The following is a 16,976-nucleotide window of genomic DNA, read 5'->3' as shown; positions in this document are numbered from 1 at the left end:
CTCCATCCAACTCTACTGCAATAGGCTGACCATTCACAGCTCTTCATAATTTATTAAAACTTTACTGAATATTTTAATAAGCACAGCCACAGCAGAAAAAGAGAAAAGCTTGGTAGGCATTTCTCATGAGTCTAATGTTAGGATATGTAAGCTTGGAGTGGGGCTCAGGTCAGGGACTGGAAGGAGGCTGCAGAAGATGCCAGCAGTCCATCATGTCTGGGTTTCATGGGCTGAGGAAGCTCATGGGTGCAGGTACATGATGCTCTCAAAGGTTTGCTGTTCTCATAAGCCAAAAGCAATGTCCAAGTTTTAAGGAAAGGTCTTTTTCCTTCGTCTTCCCATCCCTTTCCCTTCCCCACTTCACACTGTTAATCACACTGGCAGGATGCCCTCGAGGCTGAGACTGTTCTGAGAGCAGGGTGAGAGGAGGATGCTGAGAAGGAACAGCAGGCTGTACATTTTTCTTCTCTAGCATGATTTAGCCATGATTAATGCACATGGAAAATAATCAGCACATTCAGCCTAATTCTGCAGAATTATTGAAGGGATGATAACAAGGTTAGAGGAGATATTTTGCTGTTTTAATATATTTTTAAGAAGGAGGGCAGGTGTTGTGTGAATCTGGTTAGGTGACATCAGCATCTCATATTAAGGCAGGGAGCAAAATTTGTCACTGTTTTTCTTCTTTGTCTGCAAAAGGCATTGCTAGCTTGAGCTTTGGAGAGCTCCTGTTGCTTCCCAAAACCAGGTCAAAAGAAGCTCATTCATCATTAAAACAACACAGTCTGTATTAAAGGGGAGAGGGATTGTAAATGAGGAATCTTTGGAAAATGGGATTATTATGCCTTGCTCTGAGCTGCTGATCACCTCAGCCTTTCCACCCCTCCTTTCAATGTGCTGCCAGTGGGGATGGGTGCAGCAAATTGCTCCTGGTTCCTGGGGAAAATGCACCCCAGAGGAGCTGGGTCAGGCAGACAGCTGGGACCTGAGCACATCGCTACAATGTGGTGCTCATCTTCTTTACACGCATCAGCAAAGCTCTTGTGTTTCAAGTTAGGTCAGATGTAGCTGCTTCTAGTTTGCTTACTGCCCTGATCTCTATTTATCCCATTAGGAAGGAAAACATGTTATTTTATAAGCTAGAAGTCTTGTAAAACTTTTCTTCCATCAATAAGACATTGGTTTACTGGAGAGATTTTAATATTTCTCCTGATTTTGTAATGCACTAAATAATACACAAAAATAACTGACATGGAGAATATTAGAAAAGCTTATTCAGTGGTTTTAATTGCATTCCTTTCTGGCTCAGGTAAGCGTATCAGCTAGTTCTTTTAATTGTGTTTTTTTGTGACTTTGAATTTACATTTTATGTATTTTCCATTTTCTTGTAATTCCTGTTTACCAACACAAAATTAACACTTCTTGTCCCTGCTGAGCTTACTGCTATTGATTTTGTTCTTTAGTTTTCTAATTTTGCAAACTTTGATTAGGTTTTTTTCTTTCCTCTCCATAGGTTTCTATAGGTGTCCATGCCTGTTCAGAGAGATTGTTGAAGTGCTTAATTTCAGAGTCCAAAGACACATAATTTGAGACAGAGCTAGGAGTCATGTGATCTGTGAGTCAAACTGCAAAGAACAATTGGATGCCATGGCATTGAACAGACAGGCCCTTGGGTGTTGCCTCCTCACAGACTGAGAGCAGGGCTGAAGCTGCCTCCTGCTTTGCGTGGGTGTCTTGCTGCCTTCTGGGGCCATTGGAAGCAGTGGATGCCTGAGGCTGCACTGCATGGCAAAGCCTTGGGATTGGGATGTCCAGGGAATTCCTCACTGCCTTCCTGCCTGCCTTGGTGCTGGTGGAGCCTCTTGGGGGACTGCAGGCACATATCTGGGGACTGGAGTGGTGAGATTGCTGGTGGTGATGTGAGGATGGGGCAGCCCCAAGGGCTGGGGCACAATGCAAACCCTGCTGGGGTTTGGTTCCTGGGGGCAGCCTGGCCCCATTAGACCAGTTTGTCACATCCTGGTTAGGTTTACTCTTTCACATGCTTTGCAATGATTCCTTTTAGTAGAGGAAGGGGATTTGCCTTTGCATCCTTGCATATCAGGGTGCCCAGGCTTGAGTGGAAGGGTGCACAGAGAGTGACACCCTCTGCAAGAGAGATGGGTGCTCTGTCTGGCAAGTGGATACCAGAGTGAGGGGACAGAGGTGTCCAGGTGACCCTGAGTGAGCTGGTGCACACAGGCAGGTCCTGGGTGTGCAGTTCTGTGCTCTGTACCAGGCCACCAGAACCTTTGGAGAGGTTCTGGGGCAGGAGTCGTGTTCCATTGACTGTTTAGTAGTCGGCTGAATGTTCTTCTCCTTGCAGATCAGCTTCAGGAATATGCTGTAGGTTTGGAGATTGAAATGGAGATTATAGCTAATTATATTAAGCTTTAGGAGGTAAGAACTAAACCTATGCTGGCCAGACCTGAACAGTCTGGTGTAAATGAAGAGGACAATCCTATGTGTTCTGCCATGTGATGAGACTTCCTCAGAAGGTCCAAAGTGCTCAACAGCTCAGGGAAGAGTAGACAGATGCTGCCAGGGGCTCAAGTTGGAGTTGTTTTGCCCAGATGAACAGCAGTGATCTACCAGGTTGCCCTACATGGAGTGGCCCAGTGCTCCTTGCTGCTGAGGTATCCAGCCAGCAGTGGGTGCATTTCTGTGAGACTGGGAAGAGACTGGGAAAAAGCTGGAGAGAGATGTGGCCTCCTGGTGCAGTCTTTGGCCTTGACTCACAAGAACAAGCACAAAGTTGTTCATGCAAATGCTTTTCAAATGAGTGAATGTCCATTGCCTCTGCAGGGTATGTTAGTCTGGTCCAAGGTATTAAGAGGGAGATTTGCTTTTGACTGTGTAACCCTCCCTTGCAGAGAAAACCTGCTGAGGTTTTTTTTTTTCTCCTCTCTTTCATGATAAGCACAAGAGCCTGTGGTGGTCACAAGATCCCTTCAGAACATCCTGACTCAAGCAGCTTGTTGCGTTGCTTGTAAAAGTCCAATTTTCTTTTTGAGGAAAATCAATAGAGCTCATTACTTAGCCGAGAAAAGATCCCTGTGTCAGTTCCACAGGAAGGCAGGCCTTGAGTAAGCTCAGCCACTGTTTGTAAGCCAGAAATCAGGCTGATAGTCTTTGTCTTAAATTATCTGTTCCAAACTAAAACTGCCCCACTGAGAAGACCAATCAGCTTCCCGCAGGCCACCAAAGAGCTGCTCAACAAGTGAATACCACCAGCCTTTGGCAAAATACACACTGGGAAAAAAAGTAACAACACAGAAGACACTTTTTTACACCTGCTGTGATGACTGTAACTTCTCATGCTGCTTCTTCATTATATCCTTTTTTCTAGGCTCTGGCTACATCATCAAATCTTTTCATTTCAGTGCTAAGATGCAAGATGTAGTGCTATAGGGGTGACAGATACCCAGATATTCTTTGTTGAGCCCATTTTGGGTGGTGAGACAGAAGTCAGGTGCTTGGCCCTGACTTATGATGAGTTCAAGGCATTTATGTAAGCACACAAGGTGTTTTAAAGCAGCTTTGGAATCTGAGGGGTTGAGACAGTTGAGTAGACAGTGCCCATGCCCTACTCCGTGTGTGTGTGTGTGTGTGTATGGCTTTGGGGACTCCACTGTTGGCCACTGTTTATGCAGGATCTGGACTGGGGGCATCCTCACCTGCATTCCATAGTAAATACATATTTTGGCTACTCTTATGAATACATAGGCAGTGAAAACTGCTCCTTGCTACAACCCAGTTTCAGGATCCAAGACTACAATCCCTTCTCAGAAGTTTGCTAGTTTAGAAAGCTGGAGGAGGTACTGACCTTGTGTGAAATGGAGAATGCAGAGAAAAAATGCTGAGCAATAGGATTGGGGGCTAAATAGTAATTTGTTTATGGTTTTGGTTTGAGTTCTGAATGAAGAGAATGAATGAAAAGAAATTTAGTGGAGACATTTCAGTGCAGTAAGTTCAGTGACAAGGCCAGTGAGATGAGAGGACCAATTGTGCATGGAGAATTACTGAGAAGGTAACCTAACAGCTGGGATACTTACTCAGCCAACCAGGAAAAGCTATAAGTAAGGATGCAAAGCTGGTAAATTCTGTGAAACAAATTCCCTGTCTTGGCTATTCACAGGCTGCTTCAAAACCAGAGTGGGTAAAACAAAAGGAAGACTGCAGTTTCTTTTAAGGGAGTAACCAACCAAGAAATCTCTCTTCTCTCCCCAGATCACCTTTTTGGTGGTCACTCTTGAGAGAAGATTTTGGATGCACGGAATGCTGGTGAGCTTGGCCCTGCCTGTCTCTTCTCCATTAGATGGTGAGGGATGGCTTCCACCCTCACCCTGGGATGAGGAGCGTGCTTGGGCCTGGGGGAATGTGTCCCAGCAGCAGGGAGGGGGGCAGTACTTGAAACAGCATTTTGTAGTGCACTGACATCTTGACCAGCTCCTGTCTGCACATGTGTACCACCAGGTCAAGAAAACCAAAACTTAAAGGGATTTGCATCCTTGTCCCAACATGCTGTCCAAAAAACCTTTGGTCTGTTTCCAGTCTTCCCCTGTACCAAGACCTTGATCTTGTGAGCTCTCTTTAAGAATTTGTTCCAGATTCTAGATAATTTCAGGTTATAGAAACTGTGAACAGATGACATTGCTTCTATTACCAGGCTCCTCCGGTGTTTGATGATGGCTATGATTGCAGTACATATAACGTTATTATTTGACTGCAATTACAATAGCATGGGTGGTGTTATGCCTGACTAGCTGATTAATCATCTGGAGCAATGAGTAAATCTCCCCCTCTTTTGCAATAATTAATACGTACAGCTGGATTGCAGTTGGCTTAGTGAGCGTGGAAGTGATCAGGGCAAACAGAGAGGTGTTTGGCAGCTTTAGGCTGTGGGAAAGGATGAGCATATGGAGCTCTTGGGGCAGTTATTCCCTCTGCAATGTAAACTACAGCTTGAGCCAGCTCTGATCCACCTCAGGGAGCTGCATTTCTATGGTAGGTGGCCAAAGTGCTACAGGGAGGTTGATCCAGTCAGAGTTATAAGGTCTGGCTTTGAGGGTAGGGTCATTTAAGACTGTAGGATGCAAAGCTCTTTCCTCCTTGCAGGGGTCTGAAAGCCCTTTGCCAGTGTGTTTGCAGCTACCCAGGAGTAAAGGGGAGAGAGAAATTCATTACCTGAACTGGATTAAATACCTGCTGAGCTGGGGACCTGCCACGATGGCTTAGGGCCACTGCTGTCTCCAAGCAGGTGCAGTGACTTTCTGGTTCTCCCTGCAGTCTGGGTCACACACAGTCAGTCAACAGCAGCACAGATTATCTGAAAGTACCTCATGGTTTTGCTTGTGGGCATTTACAATTCAAATCAAGAGACATTGCAGCCTCTCTTTTCCTCCTATGTTGATTTTCTTTGCTCTCCTGATACAGCAAAGATCAAGTTGAAATATTAAATGTCCTTCACAATGCAATTACATATGGCTGGTTGCAATCAATTCCCGCTGCCTCATGTAGTTTGCTACTGTTTTCCCCTTTCCTTCCCTTCCTGTAAAAGACATGAGGCTTTAATCTGACAAAAGATAAAGACTTTGATTTCCACCTACTCAAGGAGAACTGAGCTCCCAAATCTCAGCTTTCACAGAGGTGAATTAGAGGTGATTGAAGGTGATGGAGGCAAGAAGACTGAATGGAAACACAACCCTGCAGCTTAGTGGACACTGCAGGACGGGGAAGAGAGGACTGAAGCTGATGCCTGCTACAGTGATGGAAAACCACTCAGTAAAAGCAGTGAATCAGCAGCTCTGAACAAACATCTTTTGCCAGAGACGCGGTTTATCCCTGCAGGACACAGCTGTGTTCCCACCCCTGTCAACCTCTGGTTATATTAAGCTGAGCATTTCATCACCATGGGCTGAAGCTCTGCGGGTGGAGAGTATCACACACCATCAGGTAGGAGTGAGGAAACCCCAGTGCACAGCGTGAGGCACCCAACAGCTCCCATCCATGGTCCCTCCTTCCATGCCCTGCCCAGGAGCCCTTCTGCCACTCCTGTGGGACAGGTGTGTGAGGCCACAACACATTTCTTCAAAAATCAGTCAGACTTTTCATTACACTTCAGTCTTTGCCTTACCTGTCTGAGCCTTACACATTGTTATGTTTGTGGCTGTTCTCAGTGCTAGTGTGGCTTTGTTTATGATACAGTCATTTTTTACTTTCTGATTGTTAATATCTCCTGTTTTGCATTCTTTCCACATCAATCTAGGAGAGCAGAGATAACTCAGATGAAAAGGAGTCAATTATGTGGTGCCTGGGATACTCACAGTCTGGACTTTATGACCCAGGAAGTTTCTCTCTGCACCCAATTTGTTGCTCCCAATTTGCTGGATTCACTTTTCTTTTCTTCATTAATATAAACAAATAACGTATCCTGGATACTCACTTTATTGGCAGTAACTCACTTGGAAACTACCATATCTCAGTGAATTTTAATTTATATATATATATATCTTTCCATCAGCTAGGATTTTTTTTTTTTCCATTTCATCATCAAGTTGAAAGCTTGCTGACACTAGATTCTTGGACAATTTCTGAAATTAACCCAAGCTTAGAATTTTCCTTTTTTTTTCCATTTATGGAGGTGGTATTTTCCAACACTTTCCTTCTCACTTTATCCTTGACTGGCATGCTACCATGGATATAGGCAGGAGATAAGTTGGGTCAGTGCTGAGTCCCTGGGAACTCTCTGCAGGTGGCAGCTGGGAGTGTCAAACTGGTGATGCAATAGATTAAATTTACCAATGATGTATTGCTGTTGTCTTCAGGGAGGTCTTCACCAGGGACAAATATCCCCTGTTAGTGTGACTGCAATGCTCAGCTCTTCCCTTCTGAACAGATTTCTGTCTAAAACGGCAAGCAGCCAAGCAATAATGACTGTGCTTAGGTGACTTTCAAATTTTTATTATTTTGCAAAAAAAGAATGAGAAGAAGTTTATGCATTTCAGTGTGAGAATGCATTGAGAAGCAGAAGGTTTGAATTAAAGTCACCATAGTTTTTGATCAGTATTTGGATTTTAGGTGTGGGCACCTTGTAAGGGAAGAATGTGCCTCATCATCCAGTGCTGGAAAACAGTTTTTCTTTTGAAGTTTTGTTTCCAGACACTGAAACCCCATTGAAATATCCCATATATCATGCAGTATAACACTATATATTATATTGTTTCTGTTCCAGACAAGATTATAAACAAGCATTCTTCACTCTCTTATATTTGAGAGCAGACTGTTTATTATTTGTTCTTTATAACATTTTACCTGGCAGAGGGTTCATTTTGAATTTCTCTCCCTGTGTTGAGTTGCCCGTGTGTCTGTGCCTGAGCCTGGCAGGGGTGGGGGCCAGTCCTGGACCTGGAGACAGCTCCTCACTTTTCTCCTGGAGGCTGCTCCTCTGGCAGTCTCCCTTCCCAGGGGACACTCAGAGTATTGCTGAGGGAGAGCTGGTTGCAGATGGGAGCCTGCAGGCTCCAGGGCTGTTACCCAGCAGAATTCACAGAAGGAAAAATTACTGAAGAAAAAAAATATAAATAAAGCAAGCACAGGACACAACGGGAGGAGAAGCCTTAAGTACCTTAAATTAGGGGAACTGAAAGTCATCTCACGGCACCATGACATTTTAAGCAAAGTCATTATAATTAATCTTCTTTTAATATAGAAAAATAGTCTAAGAAAATGCAACACAAGCCATACTTCTCCTCCTAACATGTATCCAGGAGACAGAGTGGATTTGAAGTAAGGTGATCGTTGCAATATGGTAGAAATAAATTCCTGAAAGCAGCAATTGATCGATGTGGAGAGTGGCAGGTGAAAGCAGTACAAATACCTTCTCTAAAAGCATTGGATATAGTAATCCCCACAGGCACCAGCAAGATGTTAGCTAATCAGATACATCATAAGCCTCACTATCTTGTAAAAAAAAAAGGGAGAAAGAGAAAATCTCTGAGTTTATGGTCAGCAAGTGACAAATGTGTGTGCTGGAACAGAGGACAGCCGTGGCCTCCGCTGTGAGTCATTCCTGAATGACCAGGGCTGAGTGGCACCAAGGGGGCTCTTTGGTTTCATGATGCAAGTGGCTGTGTGGCTGTGGCACCTACCCCAGGCCAGGCTGCAGGGCAGCTTGGCAGTGTGAGAGTGTCGAGCTGGTGCTGAAGAGCCAGCCTGTTCTCCTTTGTGCACCTTTGAGGCATCTCTGTGCCACTGACAATAGGTACAGCAAGTAGGGGAGGGTGTTTGTAGGGGATTGTGCCATTCTCCTTGGCAGGCAGGAGATCAGGATTAGCACAGCTCAGTTAAGCTGGTCCTAGGGAGGCCAGGTGTCCTCTGTGGAGGCTAGAGGAGATCTCTGTCCAGCACACTTGGCCATAAACACAGGGGCAGAAAATGGCAATGGCTTGTACTTCAACTGGAGCCAACCCAGCAGATGTTAAGCAGACTTCTGGGAGAATCCATTGCACAATTCACAAATGTCACTGGTCCTGTACATAACCTTGATCACTGCTTTTCACACCCACCTACCAATTATATTGTAGAGATTATATTATACTCCTATGTAGAGGTGGTGGTGTGTTCATCATGTACTTTATTCTCATTGTATTATAAATTCTGTCTTCCACAGATGTAACTACAGATCAAAAAGTGCACAGAAGTGCTGAAATACAATCCCTGTCTCACCAAATTTACAGGCTAACATTATCCTCAGATGGGGTAAGATCTCCTTGATGCCTGCTCTTCACTAAGCTTCTTTTCTCTCCAGTCATTTAAGATCCTGCCATTTATCCAAGCTCTGGCATCTGTACGACCCTCTCTATGCTGATTTAGCTCACTAATCTGGCAGAAAAAAGAGTACAACAGAAAAGGGGTGTATGGTTTATTCTGAGTTAATGAGTTGAAGTCACCCCAGCTTTGTTTGCATAGGCCAGCTGGAAATCTCCTTCCCCAGTGGGACAGTGCTAATTCTCATCTCTAATTTTAACTTATCTCCTGCATCATTCTCTTCTAGATTTTCTTTTGATGCAGGTAAGTAACCTGAAAAGTGGAATGTATACCTTTTGCCCCCCTCTGCCTGGAAACAATTTTTTGTCACTGCAGGTGGAGCCTGGAGTGTGAATATTGTCTCCCCAGAACCATATGGAACTGGGCTTAAAGGGTGCAAACTCCTTGGAAAATGGAAAAAAAATCCACAGCACAGTAAGTGTTGGGAAGGACAAAACAGTGGTTAAATAATGAAACCAATTTTTTGTGTCAGCCTGACTGTCAGGCTGAGCACCAGCGTGTTGTTTGTTTTTCCTTAGATTTGTATCTTCCAGAGCTGGTTCGTTGATTTTTTCATTAAGCAGCTATCTGTCAATGCACTGTGTTTTAATTATGCCTCCTGCATGAGTGCTGGTCTGATCTAGTGATGCAGGGAAAAGCCTTCCCTGCAGGACATTTCCTCTGCTCCAACCCCTGGTGACAGGGTTTAGTCCCTGAGCAGGGGTCAGGCCTTGGTGTGCTCAAGCAGAACCCAGGCAGGGAAACATCTCTGTCAGTGCACAGCTCCTGCTGTTTTTTTAGGAGTGTCTCGAGAGCACAGAAAAGAGACTGGGATTTGATGCTGACTGCTGGGCTGTGGAAATGTTCCTGACTGTGGTTGCTTTCTCTTTTTTCAGCCCTCACTTGTACATCTGTGCTACCAAACCTTTCTCTTCCTTCTGTCTGAAGCCCCTCTAAAAACTCTTTCAGAATTATTTACCTCTATTCTCATATTCAACCTCCATCTCTCTGCAGAGATGCCTGGAGCAAACTGTTTCTCCTGGACTGCAGCTCATGAACTCACCTACAATCTGATTCAAGTTATTAAAGGGTAGTACTGCTCCATTGTCTTGAATTTTATCTATATTGCATGATGTAGTGGAGATTTATCAAACTAACCATAACTAATTTAGCTAGCACAATAAGCAATTTAGCCAGGCTGCCATGGGGCTGCTAAAGGGCTCATTTACCCCTTAAGAAGATCAGCAGAGACAAATCTTAATCTGGTAGGTGCAATGAATATGTTAATCCAAAACTCAAGCTGAGTGACAGTTTCCAGAAGAAACCAAAAAAACTATCTTGAATAAATCCATAATTCCATAGATTTATTAATATTTTACCAAACACCCTCCATAGATTTATTCATATTTTATATCCATAGATTTTATTCGTGGAGTAGGGAAAAAGGGAAAAATGTGAGAGCTCTTGTTTCATAATTCTGATTTTACTAATCACAGTGCTAAAAGGATAGTTTGCATCTGTGTTAATCAGTGGGGTCTGTTTGCTGTGGGCACAGAGGTGTAAGAGAGCCATTGGCAGTGAACATGTCTGTAAGTGTGAGAGTAGCTTTACCCAAGGAAAGGCACTTATTGTTAGAGGCACTGAGCTGGGCAGGAGTCAGTGCATGACCAGTTTGTGGCAGGAACTCTGTGTGCTCATGACTGCAAATGAAGTAACTCGTGTGCAAACACCCAAGAGGTACCTGGGATGAAGGATAACTCAGCAGTCAGGTGTTCCCACCGTGAATGTTCTCCTTCCTATCCCATTTTATTTGTGTGCTTCATGGTTTCCCCACCTGTCATAGTCTGCATTAGACATGAAGGGATGAAATTACCCTTATCATTTCCCCTCCTACCCTAGGTGAGAACTGTTTGTGCTTTGGTTGATTGAAAGCTTCTGTGGTTGTTTTCAGGACTCACTAATACCAGGACTAATCTGAAGCTACTGTACAAGGAATACATTCTGGAACCTCTGACAATAGACTGACTGTGACACTGGTCTCAGCTGGTGTGGCATCCAGGCTTGGTAGTGTGTGGTAGAGCTGCACCCCTGTGCATTATCCTATCCTCAGATAAGGACTGGCTTGTCCTTACTTAAATTGTCCCAGAAGAAAGGAAAGCTGGTGCACTGAGCTCTTATGGGTCAGTGCAACGAACATTCATGAATTTTAGAAAAGACTTTCACGAGACCAGAAGCATTGGGAAGGAGAGAAGCACAAAGCAGAACACTGACTTGCTGCTGCCTAAAAAGCTGAAAGGAGAGGAGAAGAAATACCACAAATAGAGCAAGCCTCCTTTGCCAGGCAGCAGGGCATCACAGCAGCAGACAGCACAACTTTCCTCCAAAGACATAAAAATGAGCATGACGAATGCAGGAGATAAAGGACCACAGAGTAATGCTGGTAGAGCCTATTCCACCCTTGGGCAAGGGCAAAGACTATGTTTGGTCATGAAATGTGGAGACGTCACCACATTCCAAGCGCTGAGTGCGATTACGGATGCAGTAGATCTCTTGCTAGGATGTGCGCATGGGGAAATGTTTCCCAGAGATGGAGCAATTTTGATGTAAAAATTCTTTCTTGTCTCATGGATTGTGCCAAGGAAAACAGCACTGGGGCAAGGCAATCTCACAGCAGGAAGAAGTGAGTCCATGAATGAGTCCACTGCAGCACCATAATGGGCAGGAATGTGTGCTGGCCCTTTGCATGCGGGAGAACTGGAGAAGGCTTTGGGCAGAGCCCTGCCCTGTGGCTGGTTGGTGTTGATCCCATCCCAAAATAGAAGATGGGGAAAGCAGTGATGGTCTGCCAGGCTTGGCAGTACTGGCAGAGAGAAGGGAAAGGAAGGGAGGGTGGAGTGACCAAAGGAGGCGAGGAATCGTGTAAGTAAAATACCTTTTAAAGAAAATTTTACATCAATCCCTCTGTTACTGAACCAAGACAGTCTCAAGTGAGAAGTCATTAGAGTTCATTACCCCTGGCAACCCATGGCCATTAATTCTCTCTGGCAGCAATAGCTAAGGTTGGAGGAATATCCAGGCTATGGCTCTGAGTGCTGGAATGCAGAGACACGATAGGTCACAAATACTTTCCTCATAGATGTCAAGGAAGTTGGAGAAGATAAAAATGGTGCCATGGGGAAAGGAACAGTTAAGTGAGTAATGGGAACCACAAATCATTGACAAGTATTACTTCTGGCACCAAAGTTCAGTGATCCACAGGAAGAAACACCTCTTCTGAGGAAGACAGACATGCCCCATCTATTGTTTCATGTCTCTTTACTCTTCCTATGTTGTCACATGATTTCTCTGTCATAAAGCTCCATATTAGCTTGGTCCTTAAATGGTCCAATCTAACTCAACACTCCTTCCTATACTGAAACAGTCTGAGAATTGCTGAGTCTTGTTTAAACCAAAAACTCTAAACTTTTCCTCATTAGTGCAAAAGAGGATGGTGGTTCTAGGTAACAGCCTGGAAAGGGGATTTCTCACCAAGTTTTCTCTGTCTTTGCTTTCAGGACCATTCTGGCTGTCTTCCTGTAACAAATAAATATCTTGGCACCTACAGCTATCAACCCCTGCCTTTCAGTCTCTATTACACCCTAGTACTGTGTGCCTTGTAGTTAAGAGTTTTCAAGCCAAATCTGAGGTCATAATCTAGATTCCAATAACAAAGGATCTTCAAAGGGAATGCCTGATCTTTCCCTCTGATACTCATGGAAATCCACTAAGGTCCCCTGATACTCTCAGCTCTGGTTATGAAGGCTGAGAGAGAGGAATGCTCTCTCACAGAGTGTACCCATCAGCTGCTCTTGATCAAAGACTGGATCAAAGCCTGGCAGCTGGAGCAGAAAAGTAAGTGCACAGGTGGAGAAATGAGGATCTGAAATTTGCCCTTGGGTAGCCAGCCTTCTGTATCAACATTGTGAGTATTCTCAGCTGTTAAGTAAAGCTGAGAAGATAAATCCTAAATATAAGAAATTAAAATCAATAAACTCACCAAGTCCACCATGTCACAGTTCAGACTCATAAAGAGATACAGCCACTAAATCCCCACAGTGCTCCTCTTTCACAATTGCACACATTAAGAAAAGGGAGGAAAGAGTTATATGAAACATTTGTCTGGGTATAGGAATCAGTTATCTTAATGATGCAATATCAAAAGGAAATATTGTCTCATTTAGACATCTACCAGCTACAGTCACTACAACGCTCCCAAAAGAATGGTAATTATTCTCACAGATGCCTAGAAATTAAGAATTATACTTTCACTATGTTTAATATCCTAGCTGTGTTTTCAAGGATCATCTGTCTTAGTAAAGCTTTGGGGATCTAATTCAATTGCTTTTTCCCTGTCATTGCTTATTTATAAAACACGTATCTTTCTGGTGATACTGTGTTCCAATGGATCTCTCAGAGGCTGGAAAAATGGATGAACAAGATAGATGTGATCTGCTCACCATGCCTCTAGGACTGCATCCTGTCCTCAGCTGTCTCGTATTGCTAAACAAAGGATATACCTAAAAAATGCATCAGCCTCGAGCTGATCACGCCACACAGTAGGGCAGAGACACAGCCACCTTTTGGTACTTTGTGCTGATTGTTCTGCTAAAACCAACAGCCAGCTGGTGATTTTTCACCTCAGCTAACAACATCTGCAAGGTGTGAGACATTTGCTTACCTGTGTGCAGACAAAGAATAATTTATAATGGATTATTTACAAGATCACACCATTATGGAACAGCTTTACCAGAAGCCCTAGAGTAACACCAAAATTGATAAGCTATAAGAGACAGCTGAAATGCAGCCATTCCTCAGGAGAGACACTGTAGTGCTTGGGGATGTCACATGCATGTACTAATGATGACCACAAAATATAAGTGTAATATTAGAGGAAGAGACAAAAAGTAATCTATATAAAACTTCCCAACCAAATTTCTGAGCTATGTTGGCCACTGTGCTTTTTTGAGGGTTTTCAGCACCTCATTCAGTTTGTGTTCCAGGTCATAAGTGTGAAGCTTGAATTTTTTTGTCACTCCTTATATGCTTAAAATTAACCATATATTTCAGTGCTTTCAGGCTGGAAATGTTTACGGATAGGCAGCATCCAATTTCAGGCTAACAAATGCATGTAGAGCCTTATCATCTTCCTATAGGAAGTAACTGGCAGAGCCTTTCAGCCCTGAGGGTTCTCTCTCTCTCAGTAGTCTAGAGTATGTTCTTCTGCTTAACAAACCACAAGATGGATTTCTTTCCAAACACCTGATGCCATGTGAATAATTTTCTTAATAATAAAAAAAAAGAAAAAAAAAGAAAGAAAAAAAAAGGGCAGGAAACATGTATTTTACTATAGTTGCTGTGATAACTATGAATTATTGCATATTTTACTTGACTGCTCCTGTGGTTTTGTACAGCTGTAGGAACATGAAGAAATCATTCTGAAGATGGCTTTAATGCAATACTACAGAACTTTGGATTCAGCTGACTACCAGATGCTGAGTCATAAAGAGAGAGATGTTTCAGAGGTAATGGATTATGGATAGAGATTGGAGGATTCAGTATTTATCCTTATTCAAAATCATCAATATATATCACCAATGATTCCTGCTTGTCCAGAATCACTGTCAGTTCTGATTTCTGGTCAATGTGGGGGAGCATCTGACCCTTCACAGCAACAGCAGCAGCTGGTGCAGGTCTTAGGTCAGGAGACAGAGAAACTAAAAACCAGCTAGAGCATGTAGGGGGGAAAGCTCTGCTAAGAGTCTGGAGAGTGAATAAGAGGAAAAACAGTCAGTTTTCTAACATTTATTGATTAAATCCTGCCCAGTCTCTTCATGGAGCACAGCTGCCTGCTATAAAAGTAAAAAAGCCAGCACAGAGCAAGAGCAGAAGCATGCAGGGGGAACTGCAGCTGCATGGTTTCAACAAATCTGGTGGTAAATGTGCGTGTCAAGGCACGGAGCTCTGGGCTCTCCCAGGTGCTCCCCAGGCTCTGAGCTTGGGCTTTGCCACCCAGCTGTGGCTGCTGTTCTCCAGGGAAGCAGCTGCTGTGAGGATGGATGGAGGGTTTGGCTCCACCTGCAGTTTTTGGAGGATTCAGACCGTGTAACTGGCTGGCTGGGTTCCTCTCACGCTCTCCATACATGCACACAAACAAAATGATGAAGGTGACAAAACAAAAGATGGGAAGTGCAGCTGTCAGGAATTTCTTGGTTCACACAAGGAAAATGGAGAGTTGCCAAGAGATCTGAGAGAAGGAGGGCAAATCGCTGATAAAGAAAACCAAAGCAGACAGAAATACTAAAACCAGGAGGCCTTTTAAGGCTTGAGAAAGTGTAAGGAAAAGAAAATGGTGTGGGGGCAGAGGAAGAAAAAAGAGGAACACCAGAGAGAAGCTGTGGAGTTATTGATGCTGCAGGATCACAGACCTGATGCCTGTGTGCAAACTGTGCTCAGTTTATAATAAGCATCAAACCTCAGCATCTGCATTCAGATGAGGTGAGAACACATTCCATGGATTCCATAGCTTGTTAGGGAATGTTGTTCTCCTACTGAGACAGTGACAGATAAGAGATGAGCTAGTGGTCTCTGTCTCCACCTTCTAACAGAAGTGAATTGCTGCAAAACCAAAAGTCCTGAAATTCCCAGCTGATCTGCTCAATCTCTGTTTTAATTTCTGCTGGAGAGCTGTGAAACCAAGCCCTCAGAGTAAAGTGAGTGTGAATCTGTGTGAGGCCAGCTGTGGGCAACTGAAAGGATAGGAAAGAGAAAATCACTCTGGTGGCTAACTGTGGGCATGTGCAATGGAAATAATTTAAAACCACAAAGTGTTGTAGTGGCCTTTAAAATATGTATTACAAAAAGGCTACTTAAAATAAAAGGCATTTGCTAGTTTGGAACAAAGCAGCAATTTGAGAGACGCCTGTGAGGAGAAGGTTTCCCCTGCTATGCTTCCAAATGCAACACACACACAAAAGGAAAAAAAAAGGACTGGAGGAGTTGCAGTTATCACTGCTGTATGGGGCTGCTGAAGCTGCATTCATGAAGGAAGAAAGGTGCAGAAGTCAAGAATGAAAGAGAAGCAGTCTGTCTTGAGCAAGAGAACCAAGAGCTGCCTTGCAGGAGCCTCCTGGTGTGGGGCTGGACCTACCTGGCCCTTGACTGCCAGGTTGAACCTGAAGACCCATCAGCTGGTGGAGGATGCTGAGCTCCTTTTGCAGCAGTGCCCTGGGGGTCAAAGTGGACCACAGGACAGGGAGGTCAGTGCCAAGCACATGTTTTTCAATGTCTCTGATTCTCTTTTTTAAGTCTTTAACTTGGCAGCTGAGAATTTAATTAAGCCTTCACTGTGCTAGAGTAGTTTTTGTCTCTAAGCTTGGCTAGGCACATGCCTGAGCCCAGGTCAGTCCAAGGATCCTCTGAAGACAGGAATCCATGTAGGGTGGTGTGTGCAGGCTGCAAACCAGTCTACACTGGGATTAGTACCATCAGTGACAGTTCAGAGAAAGGAATTCCTCAGGTTTACCCCACCTGTCTGTCATCAGAAGTGGGTAAGCCTTTGGGAGATTGCTGATTATCCCAAAATGTCCCACCTAACAGAGACACCTCACAGGCTAAAGTAAATGGCAGCATTATTAGGGAAAAACACGGGGGGATTTTGAAATGGGACCTGATTCCTCGTACTCCAAGATCAGTTTTGAAGAGTAAAATGTTTGCAAATCTGTCCTCTACAAGGTGAGCCACTTCTGTCCCTGCCATTTGCATAAGAATTGGAATTCCTTATCTGTACTGAAATGCACCCTCCCTCTCGTCCTCTCTCCCTTGAGTTCTCAGTCCCAAATGCTGAGTTCCTTCACTTATCTGACAGGTACATGAAATGCAGCGTTAGTTCAAGGACATGCACTAATAAAATAAACATATCACAAAAGGCAACACCTGGTCAATATGCTTAACCTTTTCTACAGCAGATAAGCTTGGAAGGAACTGATGAAGCAACATCTACTGTTATGTTTACAGAGTAGTTGCATGTTACTGAGTGACTCAGATGAAAAGGATTCACCTCTGGTCAGTCCTCTTTTGCTGTTATTACACTC

General features: G+C 43.9%; 1 long non-coding RNA gene across 1 annotated transcript in view; it reads left to right on the top strand.

Annotated features, from left to right (window-relative positions):
- Positions 1-12,441, top strand: part of LOC134554614 (uncharacterized) — a 34,012-nt gene extending 21,571 nt beyond the window's left edge. Inside the window, exons 2-4 of the long non-coding RNA XR_010081294.1 lie at positions 8,711-8,799; positions 9,862-9,937; positions 10,799-12,441. This is a non-coding gene — a long non-coding RNA (uncharacterized LOC134554614). The remainder of the gene's footprint in view (positions 1-8,710; positions 8,800-9,861; positions 9,938-10,798) is intronic.
- Positions 12,442-16,976: the final 4,535 nt, after the last annotated feature.

This window comes from Prinia subflava, chromosome 9, assembly GCF_021018805.1.
Source record: "Prinia subflava isolate CZ2003 ecotype Zambia chromosome 9, Cam_Psub_1.2, whole genome shotgun sequence".
In the NCBI taxonomy this organism is placed as follows: domain Eukaryota; kingdom Metazoa; phylum Chordata; class Aves; order Passeriformes; family Cisticolidae; genus Prinia; species Prinia subflava.
The sequence above is the reverse complement of the archived record's forward strand: the minus strand, read 5'-3'. Positions and strand labels throughout refer to the sequence as shown.